Source organism: Aquarana catesbeiana, linkage group LG11, assembly GCF_042186555.1.
Source record: "Aquarana catesbeiana isolate 2022-GZ linkage group LG11, ASM4218655v1, whole genome shotgun sequence".
Classification (NCBI taxonomy): domain Eukaryota; kingdom Metazoa; phylum Chordata; class Amphibia; order Anura; family Ranidae; genus Aquarana; species Aquarana catesbeiana.
In genome coordinates, this window is record NC_133334.1 from 58,230,876 (window position 1) to 58,246,512 (window position 15,637).

A 15,637-nucleotide genomic window follows, 5' to 3' on the forward strand; every position below is an offset into this window, starting at 1 on the left:
TCTCAATCCCCCTATGCCTTCCACTGATAGATTATTCTCGTTTTTGGGAGGGTTCTATGCCTGTGGACGATGTGTCCCTTGCAGGCATTCTAAAGTAAACATTAAAAAACGTAAAAAGTTCTTGGCATCTGGCACTAATAGAGAATACGACATTAAGCAACTAATTACCTGCGACACGGTGGTAGTTGTATATATGTTGGAGTGCGATTGTGGGCTCCAATATATTGGTCGAACTTTGAGACCCTTACATGTTTGACTTGCAGAACATGTCAACAACATTAAAAAGGGTCTCAAGACCCACAACGTGTCTAAACATTTTAAATTATTTCACCAACAGAATCCTAAGAGCTTAAAGTTTTGGGGTATTGAGAGGGTCACCAAACACTGGAGAAGGGGCAATTTTATACGACAGTTAAGCAAAAGGGAATCTTACTGGATACACGAAACTCATGTTCTTTGCCCTGATGGATTAAATGTCGACTTTGACATTAATTGTTTTATTACTGATTGTTAAATATTATAGTTTGTAGTTGATGCAGTAGATGGTCGCGGATGATGATTTTATACATATATGATTTTATATATATTTTATTATGTATTTTATATATTTTATATATTTATTTTTCACACTTATAATTAAATTTTTTTTTTTATATATATATATTTTATTTATTTCCTAGTATGATGGTTTGGGTTTTAAATATTTTGCTTGTTAGCATGTCTCACCGCACCATTGAGGTTTTCTCATGATGTACAGGCTGTGAGCTTACATTTACATGCCGTGATTTATCTCCGTTTGTTGATTTTCAGCCAGTGAGGACACTTCCGGGATCATGTCCCTGCATAGTGATCTCCGCCCCTTTTTTGTGACGCTGCTTCACGCAGCGTCTGGTTGCTAGGGTAACCTATTGTGTATATAGCGCGGGTGACCACGCTCCTTCCGGATCCGCTTATGAAGTGCCCACCCACTGGGACGCAACGCTTTCGGAAGGAAGGGAGCGTCGTGACGTCACCTGCGGCCATCTCGCATCTTCATCTTGTTTACGCTCATACATCTGGCACTGGATGAGTGCCTTGTTTGCCTTGTTTTACCATATTAAAGTTTTATTGCGGAGAGCACTATATTTTACCCTTCTCTGTTCACATGAAATACACGCTTGGGGATTGATTCATGCTGCATATGGCTCGTCTTTTACCGCTGCTTAATTGATCCGGATCCGCTGCTAACCACCTTTATATGACCCGCAAGGGAAAGTGCATTTGACCCTCTATAACTAAAGGGTCTCGGTGCTGAGGTGAGAGGCCATCTTTTGTATTGGTGCAGGGATCACACTTACCCACTGAGTTTTCAGCATGATGTCACACCACTTATGATTGCTTGGATTTTATGGACTATTTATTGTATCATATTTAGACATGTGCATTCGTTTTCGTCCGAATGCATTTTCATCCAAATTTCAGGTATTTTCGTTATCGTTTTAACAAACGATAACGAAAGTGCTGAATCCGAAAAACGAAAGATCCGACATAAACAAATGCTTTATTTTCGTTTTTGTTGCTACAATAGTTCGATATAGATAGGAGATTCGACATGATGATGACAATAACAATCTGTGTCCATCGAACCTGTGGTCGAATGTGCCTAACCTTAACTCTAATAGTCCAAGATTATTCTACATAGAGAGAAAAGATTCGACGTAGGGGAGAAAAGATAATTAAAATAATGATGATGAATGTTATTGGCTGATTGTAACCAAAGAGGAGGAGCAGCAAAATAGCTAGAACTAAGTACACATGTACTTTGGCTTATGGTGTCTTTTGAAAGTTCTAAGAATATTCGACGGAGGAGGTAAACTATACGTCGTACAGTTTAGCTGCTCCGTCGAATCTTCTATGAACATTCGACAGACACCATAAGCCTTCAATGACAGATTCGACCTTAATTTGGATTTTCGGACGAATGCAATTTTTAACGAAAACGAAATAAATAAAAACGAATTTCAGGAGTAACTAAATAAATGTATTTTTCGGACGAAAACGAAATTCCGAAACGAAATATTTCAGTGTGCACATGTCTATCTTATTTAGCGCTGTACCATCTGTTATATATTACTCTTATGCCGCGTACACACGGTCGGACTTTTCGTCTACAAAAGTCCAACGGACGCTGACGGACTAAAGCTGGCTGGTAATCCGATCGTGTGTGGGCTTCTCCGGACTTTCAACGTACTTTTTTAGCCTCAAATCCGACGGACTTTAGATTTGAAGCATGCTTCAAATCTTTACGTCGTAACTACGACGGACCCCGAAGTCCGCTCGTCTGTATGCTAGTCCGACGGACAAAAAAACGACGCATGCTCATAAGCAAAAACTAAACGGAAGCACTCGGTCTAGTAAAACTAGTGTTCGTATTGTAGGTAGCACATTCATCACGCTGCAAAATCTGTGATCGTTGAATGCAGCGCATTTTATTTCTTCTTTACGAATGCTCTAAAGAACGAAGGTGTTTTGCTGTTCATAATCAGAGTTCTCCCAAACTGATTTCTGGATTCTTTTTCTCTTTGATCTCATGAATGATATAGTATGCATTTTAAAAACAATGTTTCCATACTAATAATACTTTTTCCCCTTTTTTTTTTTTTTTTTTTAGGTTTGTAAAGTTACCACAAAGAACCCATTATTCTTTTTTTTTTTATAGTGATTATTTTTTAGTTTTTAGATAAAGTTAACCCAAAGCACCGTTTTTGGTTATGTAAATTTTTTTATTTTCAAGACTTACCACTTGAACATTATTAACATTAGTAATGTATTTTTGGTGTGTTTTTTCCAAACTCAATGAGATTGTTGTCCCTTGTTAATTTAACATTGTGTGTAAAATCAATGATTTAAAAGAAAACACATAAAGTCTTTTGCTAAACTCAAAAAAGATCCATTTATTCATGGTCAAAATAAAATAAAGAGGAAGTCAACGCTGGAAAAAGTAGGTGTACCAGAAAATTGTGATCTTGCGGAGTCCATATAAGAGGGAGCACAATCTGGTCCAAGAATCCCAGAGATCAACAGCACCAGCAGATGATCTAGATGTCCCCAGACTGTGGTCCTACAACAGCCTGCGTCTTCTGTCAGACCAGACTGAACCCAGGTCATCACTTTCTTCTCTTCCCTGCAGCCTTTCCTCCACGCTGCCCTGCAGCCTTCCCTGTAGCCTTCTTTTGAGGCTGTGGCTCTGGTGTTTCAGTTGTGGCAGGAGGAGGAGGAGGAGGAGGAGGAGGGGGGGCTGCCTCATGTAGTTGGGTGTTTTGTGTTAGCGTGCCCTGCAGCCCCTTATGGATTGTTTCCCCAAATAGGCGCTCACAAATGAGGCGCTGCTCCCAATCCATCTGAAGAAGCCTGCTGGCTAAGTAGCAGCCATAGGATTCTTCCGCTTCGGGGGGGCTCCTTAAAAAACGGGTGGCCTCTTGCATGAGGCGCAGGGATGCGTCCTGTGTGACCATCCCCTTCCTGGCCCTTTTTTTGGGAAGGTGGAGGGGAGGCACTTGGGATTCGGTCAGGCTCCTACTGGGCCCAGCCACCTCACTTGGCCCAGCCACCTCACTGGGAGCAGCCACCTCACTGGGAGCAGCCACCTCACTGGGAGCAGCCACCTCCTGCCTGACACTGGGCCCAGCCTCCTCCAGGATGATGGTGAATCCGGCCTCCTCCAGGCTGTCCATGGGCCCGGTCTCCTCCTGCCTGCCACTTTCCCCACATTCCTCCTGGATGGACTCATCCTGTGTATAAAAAAAGGACAATAGTTTGAGTATTTTTTTTGGGTTCATCAATGACACACAGTTTGCTTCTCATGAATAGCAAATTCAATGTGAATACATCTCTTTAATAAAAGAGTCTAATCAGACACCCTAATTATTTCAAGCAGGTGCCAAACATATTTAGCCACTACTGTCAATTGATATGTATACACAATTTTGAGTGCAAAATTATTTTAGACAATTATAACATCCAGTTAACATCATTAATATTAGTACAGTAAATATTTGTTAAAATAATTTACCTGACTCCAGATGGTCATATCTGGTTCATCCAGGATGGAAGACCCAGCTTGCTCCTCATCAGCCTCTGCTGGGGTGGAGGGAAGGGTGGAGGGAAGGGTTGAAAGTGATGGCCTGGCTTCATTCTGGTCATCCAGAAAACGGAGTTGATTGTAGTACCACAGCCTGGGTACATAAACATCATCTGCTGATGCTCCTGATCTCCTTGATTCCTGGATCTTCTTATGCTCCCTCTTATACATGTTCCTCAAGACCCCAATTTTCTTGAGCAATGTCTCCATTGTTGCTTCCGGGATGGTCGCCTGGACAAAGGCCAGAAGTCTCTCCAGCGTTGACTTCCTCACATGCTTTGCATAATACTGAGGGTGTTTCACCTCCCACAAATTCCTCATCTCTCGATATTTCGAAATAAAAGCTGTAAGGAACTCTGGATCCTTAAATAGGGGATTCATTATATCTGGAAAAGATGAAGTCACAAGACAAAAAACACTTTTATTATAGGTTTCTGCTAACCCCTCATCATCTTCTCCCTATGTAGGCCTCATCAATCTATCAAGCCATATAGGCCGCTTGCTACAAAGTCATGACCATAAAACCCAAAAAATATAGATCTAAAATTACCTTCGTTTTGTAACGTCCTGGTCCACTATCACCTACCACAGAACGTACGTACGACACGTGCGCAAGGGCCCTCTTTACACACTACGCATGTGTGAAACTCCGCCTGCGTCGCCCGCCCCTGACGTTCGAAATTAACTCATGTTCTCCGCCCCCTAATTCGACGCACAGAACGTACGTACGACACGTGCGCAAGGCTCTTTATACACTACGCATGTGTGAAACTCCGCCTGCGTCGCCCGCCCCTGACGTTCGAAATTAACTCATGTTCTCCGCCCCCTAATTCGACGCACAGAACGTACGTACGACACGTGCGCAAGGCCCCTCTTTATACACTACGCATGTGTGAAACTCCGCCTGCGTCGCCCGCCCCTGACGTTCGAAATTAACTCATGTTCTCCGCCCCCTAATTCGACGCACAGAACGTACGTACGACACATGCGCAAGGCCCCTCTTTATACACTACGCATGTGTGAAACTCCGCCTGCGTCGCCCGCCCCTGACGTTCGATTTTAACTCATGTTCTCCGCCCATTTTTTGTTACGGCGCGTAGTGGAGTTAAATAATGGCGGAGACACCTGAAATGTTGACGACCTCAGGTAGTGGAGACAGCCCGGAGGCTGGAACGTCAACAAAATCTATGAGGCCTAGATTTAAGGCCTCTAATATGAGTTTTAAAGAGATGGTGGAGATGGTGGCCATTCTTCACAAAGACGACTATGATGGGAAGTATGGGCCGTACGCACGGCCAAATTTGCGCAAGGCCAAAATAATGGCGAAGGTCGTGGCCACTTTGCAGGCATCTTTTGGGGTCCAGCGCTCCAAAGATCAACTGAGAAAAAGATGGTCTGACCTGAAACTCAGGGACCCCGATCAATACCGTCGTATCCGGAAAGTTCTTGAAAAAAGTAAGTACTTGTCGTGTTTTTCTCTTGTGTTTATTACCTTGTATACTGCTCCATGTGCTTTTCCTTCCTATACGATTTTTTGTTCATCGTTTTAAACGATCTTTTAATAAACCTCGTTACATATCTATAGATAGATCTATATATATCTATATATAGATCTATATATATAGATCTATATATAGATATATAGATCTATATAGATATATAGATATATCTATATAGATATATATAGATATATCTATATATATATATAGATATATCTATATATATATATCTATCTATATCTATATATATATCTATCTATATATATCTATCTATCTCTATCTATATATATCTATCTATATATATATATAGATAGATATATATAGATAGATATCTATATATATATATATCTATCTATATATATATATATATCTATATATCTATCTATATATCTATATATCTATATCTATCTATATATCTATATCTATATCTATATCTATATCTATATCTCTATATATATCTATATATATCTATCTATATATATCTATATATATCTATATATATATAGATATATATATATATATATATATATCTATATATATATAGATATATATAGATATAGATATATATATAGATATATAGAGAGAGAGAGAGAGAGAAATATATAGAGAGAGAGAAATATAGAGATAGGTAGATAGATAGATATAGAAATGTAAAACATTCTTTTTGAATATTTTAAGTTATCTTAATTTTTTTTCTTTACATTTAGTTAGATATTTAGAGATTTTGTTCCAGATATAGAGAGAGATCAAAAGATTATTAACTATATTTTGAGATATTGATATCTATCTATCCGATATGTCTTTATAATTTTAAATATTGAGGTAAAATAGGAACTCTACACAAACCACTTCACTACAAATGTTGGAAAATTACTATGTACTAAAATATCTGTGTGCTAAGTAGATTAATAATTTTTTGGTTCACATAGGGGAAAAATCACTCAGCCAACAAGAAGACAGTCCACCCCAAGCCAAACATGATTGGGAAATCAGCCCAAGTCCCACTGAGGATGTGGAGGAAGGAGAGGTGGGCGACATGGGCACCCCACCAGGTGAGTGTCTGACACACCAGCTTACGTTAATCTATGCATGGCTGCCTTTTGTTTAATGTAATTTGTCTACTCTATTTTAGGGGATCTGGTTGTGCTTCATTCAAGCAACAGTGCCACCCCCGAGGATGTGGAGGAATTAGGCTACATGGGCACCCCACCAGGTCAGTGTCTGAGACAACAGCTTTATTTATGGTAAGGTAAACTATGTATGTGTGCATATTTCTAAAGACATTTTTTGGTTTCATTCCACTTTAGGTACAACAAGAAGTGACTATTTCACCTCTGAAAGTGCCCAACGGCTAATTGGTCAAATAATGGCCTGGAATAAAGACATGGATGAAATGCGTAATCGGCTGGATCGTATGCAGCAGGAAATGAAGGACATGATTGATGTTTTGGGTCGAATCTAAATGCCCTTTTTTAAACCCCAAAACATCAATCATGTCCTTCATTTCCTGTTTTGCTGACCCCATTCTGGGCCTTCTCTTTCTTTTTTTGGCTGAACATAAATGGCTGTTTAACCTAATTTAAAAAAGGAGGGCTGTTTCTCGTAAATACCTAAAAAATCCACAAAAAAATAAAACTTGATTTTCTCAAAAACCAAAAAAAAAAAAAAAAAAATTGATTTTAAAAAACCAAAAAAAAAAAAAAAATACTTGATTTTAAAAAACCAAAAAAAACTAAAAAAACTTGATTTTAAAAAAAACAAAAAAAATAACAAAACTTGATTTTCAAAAAAACAAAAAAAAAAAAAAAAAAATTGATTTTAAAAAACCAAAAAAAATTACTTGATTTTAAAAAAACAAAAAAAACTAAAAAAACTTGATTTTCAAAAAAACAAAAAAAAAAAAAAAATTGATTTTAAAAAACCAAAAAAAAAAAAATATACTTGATTTTAAAAAAACAACAAAAATAACAAAACTTGATTTTCCAAAAAACAAAAAAAAAAAAAATTGATTTTAAAAAACCAAAAAAAAAAAAAAATACTTGATTTTAAAAATACAAAAAAAACTAAAAAAACTTGATTTTTAAAAAACAAAAAATATAAAAGTTGATTTTAAAAAAACAAAAAAAATAACAAAACTTGATTTTCCCAAAAAAAAAAAAAAGCCTGTTTGCGAAAATCAAAAAGCCAAAAATATTTTTTTGTGGATTAGGTAGAAATATTTAAATATAATTATATTTTTCTACATTATTAAGATATCATTATATTTTTGTCTATGAACATTTTATACTAAATGCAGAACTGAATGCATAACAACCATTAATAAAAACATCTCCTTATAGGAATTAAATAAATGTGTGGTTTGTTATTTCAAGGCTCAGTATCAGTTTGGTTATAATTGTAAAAAAGTTGTTTACAGTGGCAATGGAGCTTATTTAGACATTTAAAATTAAAATACAGTTGGCACTACAACTGCTCGACCATAACCTAGGAGACAGCCCAAAAGAAAGGCAAGCAATAAATATAATGCAAGATTTCCTCAATATTTTTTTTATTGTAAAAAATTATATATCCTGGCCCATTGCAATGGCCCCCCTACCCATAAAATAATTAACATATTGCTGTCTAACTTGACGGGCACTTTGGGGGGCCAAGCCAGTACGGACAGTATCCAGGCCCGTAAGGTTGGCTTCTATTTGTCCGGCCTCAGGCCCAACTGTGCCTATATAATTCGGAGAATGTTTGTTTAAAAAGTTGTGCAGAATGCAGCACGATAAAATGATAAAATTAAGTTTGTATTCCGCCAAATTAATGGCTGTTTGAAACAGGCGGAACCGGCTGGCCAGAATTCCAAACGCATTCTCAACCACTCTTCTAGCTCTGGCCAGCCGGTAATTAAAAACCCTCCTCTCCGGGGTGAGGGTTCTTTGGGGGAATGGCCTCATGAGGTGCTTGCTGAGAGCGAAGGCTTCATCGGCAATGAAGACAAAGGGGAGTCCTTCCACGTTATCCTCATCAGGTGGCAATCCCAGGCCACCACTCTGGAGACGCTGGCAGAACTCCGTCTGGGCAAATACTCCTCCATCCGACATCCGGCCATTCTTCCCCACGTCCACATATAAAAAATCATAGTGTGCCGACACCACCGCCATTAAAACAATACTGTGGAACCCCTTATAATTAAAATAGTATGACCCCGAATGGGGTGGTGGCACAATGTGGACATGTTTCCCATCTATAGCCCCTCCACAATTGGGAAAGTCCCAACGGCTGGCAAAATGGGATGCCACAGTCTGCCATTCCTGTGGCGTTGAAGGAAACTGGGGAATCAAACAAGAAAACCAAAATCAATTAATTTGGAAGCTAACATTGCAATAAAATTAGACAATTAAAAACATTATTCCCCAGCATCAGTATAACATTAAATAATTTAATTCTTCTGGAATAACTAATATGGAAAGGCACACTTATCAGATTGCTCACCCCCTCTGATGGAACATTGATTACATTTTAGGGGGTTGTGAAATCCCTAAAAAAGATTACTTTTAGGACACGCAGGAATTTAGGGACTAAAAAGGCTACAAGACTGCAGTTGTCGCACTCTGCAGGTGCAGTTGCTAACCAGCTTACAGTAAATGAGGTAATGTAAAAAGGCATTCATGTTGCAAGGAGTACACAATCATAGGCAAGGGCAATTAATGAAAACACTTTGAGGCTTGCATATGATTTGATGATGGAAATCAGCAGAGCTTCTGCTCATTTACTAAAGCACTGGAACAAATGCACTTGTAGAGTGCACATGCATTTTGCAAACTGCAACATATATTTGCTTTAGACAAATCAACACCACAGAACATTCAAGCAAATTTTAACGAGGGTGGGGGGGGGGGGTTGTGAAATCTAGATAATTGCTAATTAGCAGCACACTATTTGGAGTGAGTTTAGGTGGGGGTGGGTGGGGGGGTTGTGAAATCTAGATAATTGCTAATTAGCAGCACACTATTTGGAGTGAGTTTAGGTGGGGGTGGGGGGGTTGGGAAATCAAGATAATTGCTAATTAGCAGCACACTATTTGGAGTGAGTTTAGGTGGGGGTGGGTGGGGGGGTTGGGAAATCAAGATAATTGCTAATTAGCAGCACACTATTTGGACTGAGTTTAGGTGGGGGTGGGTGGGGGGGTTGGGAAATCTAGCTAATTGCTAATTATAAGCACACTAAATACACTCAAACAAAATACATTCTAAATGAGTAGACTAGGTGGATATGTTCCCATCACTTCATGCTGGGAAGGTTATTGAAGGAAAATATACATGCATGACAAAAAATAACAGGAAAAAATTCCAGCATGTGTGAGGATAAAAAGGGGACATTCACACTATATTGCAATGATGGTAAGTAGTGTTTGAAGCAAGAAATACATTACATTATCAAAGATTACATAAAAGAACATGTGATGCTAATAAAAGAAAAATATCTTACCTTAATATAGTCCTTCTGCAGGACCTGGATGATGGCAGAACAGGTCTCTGGGATAATGATCCCCAGAGCCTGGGGGGAGATGCCTGTCGAGAACTTAAGGTCCTGCAGGCTTCTCCCTGTGGCCAAATACCGCAAGGTAGCGACCAGCCTCTGCTCCGGAGTGATGGCTTGCCTCATGCAGGTATCCTGCCTGCTGATATAGGGGGTCAGCAAAGCCAACAAACGGTCAAAAACGGGGTCCGTCATCCGGAGAAAGTTCCTGAAATCCTCAGGATTATTCTCACGGATCTCATGGAGCAAAGGCATGTGACAGAACTGGTCACGCTGAAGCAACCAATTCTTGGTCCATGAACTCCTCCTCGCCCTGTTCATGGACTGGTCTTGGGCTGAAGAATAAACTACAGCACCAAGCACATACAATGCACGAGCTTTACGACGAGTACGTACAGGTAACATGGTTTCAAAACGGTCGGCTGGTCAGAACGCACTAAACAGAACGCACTGAAGAACAGCAAGGCCTGTGAAGAACGACCTGAAAATCAGGAACGAGCGGCCAATAAAACAAAGATTTCTCAATGTCAACTGACCAAACGCACTGAAAAGCAGATACAAACCTCACAAGCACAGACTGAACAACAGTTAAAACGAACTGAAAAATACGAGTCTCACAAGCGCGAATCGTCTCTCACCAAACTTCTACTAACACGAGATAAACACGAGATTAGCAGAAGGAGCCCAAAGGGTGTCGTACGGGCTATTGAACTTCCGTTTTATAGTCTCGTCGGACTTGGTGTACGTCACCGCGTACTAGGCTGTCGTACTTTTGTGTGGTCGTGTGTAGGCAAGTCCGTTCGTAAGAAAGTCTGCCGCAAGTCCGCCGAAGGTACGTCGGAAGTATGTCGGACAGGCTGTCGGACTTTTGTAGACGAAAAGTCCGACCGTGTGTACGCGGCATTAGGGATTTGATTTTTGACCCTGGTGTTCAGCTGCTTTCTGCTATTTGTGTACATATTTGCACTGATTTGTCTTTTTCCATTTATATAGGATTCTGTGTAAGTCCCAATGATAGACTAGAGTCATATATATATTTATAGGTGACTCCTGGGGCCTAAACAGGGCCGTCTTTAAGGCAGGGCAAAAGGGGCAGCTGCCCCGTGCCCTGTCATTGGTATGGGACCCAAAGCAGCTGCCTCATACTTTCCAACTATCCCAGTTTAAATTCCTTTGTCCCTTGAAGTTTTAGTCCTGTGCTGTGTCCCGATATCTCAGTGTGAAGTGCTGATACTAATGCTGCCCAACTCTGCCCTATTGTTGTGTACAGATGACTCACCTGCAAACCCTGTGTTTACATGTAAATAACCGTCAATCATATGTAAATAACGGCAGCATTCATATGTAAATAGAAGCTGCATTCATATGTAAATAGAAGCTGCATTCATATGTAAATAGCTAAGGCCAGCAGCACTGATATTTAAATAAAGGTGACATTCATATGTATATCATGCCCCCCTGCAGTGAGGAGAAGATGTGCTGTAACCTATAGCAACCAGTGAGCAGTATTACTGTACAGTAATCTCTAGCAACCAATCAACAAGCAGAAATCATGGGGTGCAACCTATAGCAATTAATCAGTGAGCCTTAATGTGTGCTGTAACCTCTAGCAGTCAGATCCCATGGTCTGATAACTGAGCCCAGTAAGCAGTAATGATATGCTGTAACCTCTGTCAACCAATCGTAATCGCTGCCAGATCTGATACAGTAAACTGATTTTAAGTCTAGCTGCTATTTATTGTATGTCTCAGAGCAGGTGAAGAGCGAAATTGCATGGTGGGGCAAGAATTTTTTTGCCCAGGATCCAATCAATATTAAAGACGGCCCTGAGCCTACAAGTTTTTCTAGTTATGTTCATGAAAGGAGAAAATAAAACACAAAGAAGGAGGGGAAAAAAAGAAAGGATGGACGGAGATCAGGGGGGTATAAACCTCAATAAGCTAGTCAGAAGCCAGGGGAAGACTCTGCCAGGATCAGTCACACCTGCATGGGCAGTAATCATCCTAGGGAGTCCAGCCAGTCAGCAGCCTCCGATGGGGTAAGAAAAAAATTAACAGTACCTTGATGCACAACTTGCAGCTTTCTTGGATACAGCATAGTGTATGTACACCCCTTCTCCCTAAGGCGTTTACGGATATCCACAAAAGAGCGCCTGCGACTTTGAATCTCAGGAGAAAAATCAGGGAACAGATGAACAGTGGTGTTCTCATACTTGAGCTGAGAATTCTTTCTGGCAGTGGCAAGGATAAAATCCCGATCCCTGTAATTGAGGAATTTCACCAAGAAAGGCCTAGGAGGCGCTCCCGCCCGTCTAGGCCCAGTTGGCACCCTGTGTGCTTGTTCCACTATGTAGGCTGAGGAAACCTGAGTAAGATGCAGGAGCTGTTTAAAGAAATCTTCAGCAAAGGATGCCGGGCTATCCCCCTCTGCTCCCTCAGGCAGGCCGACCACCCGGACATTATTCCGTGGAGTCTGTTCTCGGTGTCCTCCGAGCGATCCGTGAGCATTTTTACCGCACGTTGCAGGTCTGCAATGGTGTGTGCAGAGGTGGTCGCTGCATCCTCCACTTCAGAGATTCTGGACTCTGCCTCCACCATCCGCCCCCAGAACTTGTCCATATCATTTCAGATTAGGCCACATTCCAGGGCCAGGGAGTCAATGCGGCCCATGAGGGAGGATCTGCTGGCCTCAATGGCCGCCAAGAAGGGGGCCGTGGATGTCTGGTCCAGAGAAGCAGGCCGACCCATCCCAGTGCTCTGGTCAGCTGTGCCCAGAGGTGTACTAGGCACTCCTTGGCCAATATCCACCGGATGGGTTTGCTGTGGCTCCATGAGTGAGACAAAGGAGGCAGCTCTCCTTGAGGAAGAAGGCAAGATGGCGCGAGGTCTGGCCGGCGAGTTGTGGGGCTTCGGAGGAGGACGTTTCTTGCCAAATCTCTGCTTGGAGGGCATGGATGTGTTGCGGAAGGGTCCCCCAAGCAGCGGCAGCCACTAGTTTGGCAGGATGGCAATGATATGCGAAGGATTGAGGTGGATTGAAAGACTAGGGAGTCAGAGCTCTCAACTGAAGTGTCCTCTCACATGGACATCCACTCCCGCCCCTTCCCTTCAAATCATTATTCAAGTGTTTCCAGTGTTGTTCCGTCACGGTTTTGTGGTTAAATTCGATATGTGCAAGGAGAGATCACACAAATACTTAGACGTATAACATTTATTAAAAGTAAGGACAGATAATATAACAATAACACTTGACTAAAGATGCTGTTTCTGCCATGCCCCCCCCCCCCCCCCCCCATAATGTGGCATGGTGCAGCGGACCACAGAGGCATGCATGATTGCAAGATCTGAAAACAAGACAAGTATTATTTATTTATTTCAGGTACTTATATAGCGCTTTACATATGCACATCAGTCCCTGCCCTCAAGGAGCTTACAATCTAAGGTTCCTAACTCACATTCATACATACACATACTAGGGCCAGTCTAGGGCCAGTGAAAGTGCTAACCACTACACCACTGTGCTTTGTGTGTTATATAGAGAAATGGCCAACTCATCCCACACTGGCCTGAAAGGAGCAGGCTGGCTTGTCAATTTAGTCAGTTTACACTCACATTCCTATCACTTGAGTCAACTAAAGTAACCAGACTTTGTCCTGTATAATCACTTAGCCAGGGCTTAGAGGCATTCTTAACTCTTGTATGGCCCATTAGCCAGGTTTAGATATTGTGAGCCAATAATAATAAGGAAATATGAAATATGCAATTTCCCCATCAATGCTACAGCATATTAAGACATTTTACACAAGGACCTGCATACATCCTTATGGCAACAGATTGATTAAGCCTCTTTTTATTTCCAGCCAGTCCACAAAGGTATGGTTTGACGAGTTTGGTGCGGAGTAACTGGAGTGGTCTGCAGTCCTGACCTCAACCTCAACGCAAAGTGGATTGATCTGCTGGAAAATGCCCAATACCGAAAAATTCCTTAAAAACCTTTTAAAGGAAACCTGAACATTTGGAAGCTGCCATTCTTCACCTTCCCTTCTGAAAATATTAGCTGACATACTAGCTTCTGTACTTTCAGAGTCACACACCCAGAACAATTATATAGGTTTAGGGCTCCATTACACTTGCTTCAACTTTAATGCACATTAAAGCATCCACAGCTTCAACATGATTTTTCCATGGGTTTTTTTATGCTTCTGTGATGCTTTTTTGAAGCTATAAGGAAGCTTGGCAAATTCTCTGTGTGTGTCGATTTTTTGTTTGCATAAAAGGGTCTCGGTAGATCACCAGCTCATTAGTACCCCTGTTCAGCAGATCCCCAGCTTTATAGTACCCTCATTCAGCAGATCCCCTGCTCAGCAGTACCCTCAGCTTTGCCGAGGCCTCACTCAGTAGGATCCCCAGCTTTTCATACCCCCCTCAGTAGTAACCCCCCGACCTGCTGATCCCACGCTCATTAGTAACCCCCAGCTCTGCTGATCCACCACTCAGTAGTAACCTCCAGCTCTGCTGATCCTCTGGTTTTCTGATCCTTCTCTCACCAGTCCCAGCTGAGCTCCTGCTATATTGCTTCCATGCTGTGCACCACACGTGACATCTACTAGCTTCCCCTGCTCCAGGCCCCCAGCTCTGCTGATCCTCTGCTGTTCAGTCCTCACTCTCCAGTCCTGCTCACCTTCCACTATAGCATTCCCATGTTGCACATAACAGTTGCCATCTTCTAGTTGCTTCTAGTTGCTTCATTCCAGTCCAGACCCTGCTCATCTTCCTGCTGCTCCTCAACACTGCACATCAAATGTGATGTCTGCACCAGACACTCCCATAATACATACATAGTATGTATAGTGACTGCTGATGACATCTTTCTGGTTCGCTTGTAGGTTTCCCTGTGTATCCTGGGATATCTCAGGCCTGCAATACCTCCAAAACACAGCAAAGCAAACTCTGAAAAAAGCTTCTCAAAAGATGCAGGTGCTATTAGCGAGCATTGTCATAGACTTCTGTGGAGGCTTTGGAGATACTTTGAAGCAACAAGAAAGCAGCATGGGGTATCATTTTTGAAGCAAAGCAAAGTAAACGCAATGTGTGAACAGGACTGTAAGCTTACGGTTATATTTAGAGACAGGGGCTTTGATTGGCATTCAGAGTTCTTTAACCTCCCTGGCGGTATTCCAGAGTGTGGCTCGGGGTGGAATTTCAGAACCAAAAGCGGTAACCCCTAGCCAGACTCGGGATCGCATCGCAGGATCCAGGAAGAACTTACTTACCTTGTCCCCTGGATCCTGCGATGTCTCCCCGCAGTGTGAGCGACTCGTCCTCCGCTCGATTCATCACGGAGCCGAGCTCCATTCCCTGCGAGCGTTGCAACGCATGGGGACGGAGAACGGCGCCAAATTCAAAAAGTGAAACACACACAATACATACAGTATACTGTAATCTTACAGATTACATTACTGTATGAAATTATTTCACATCCCTTTTGTCCC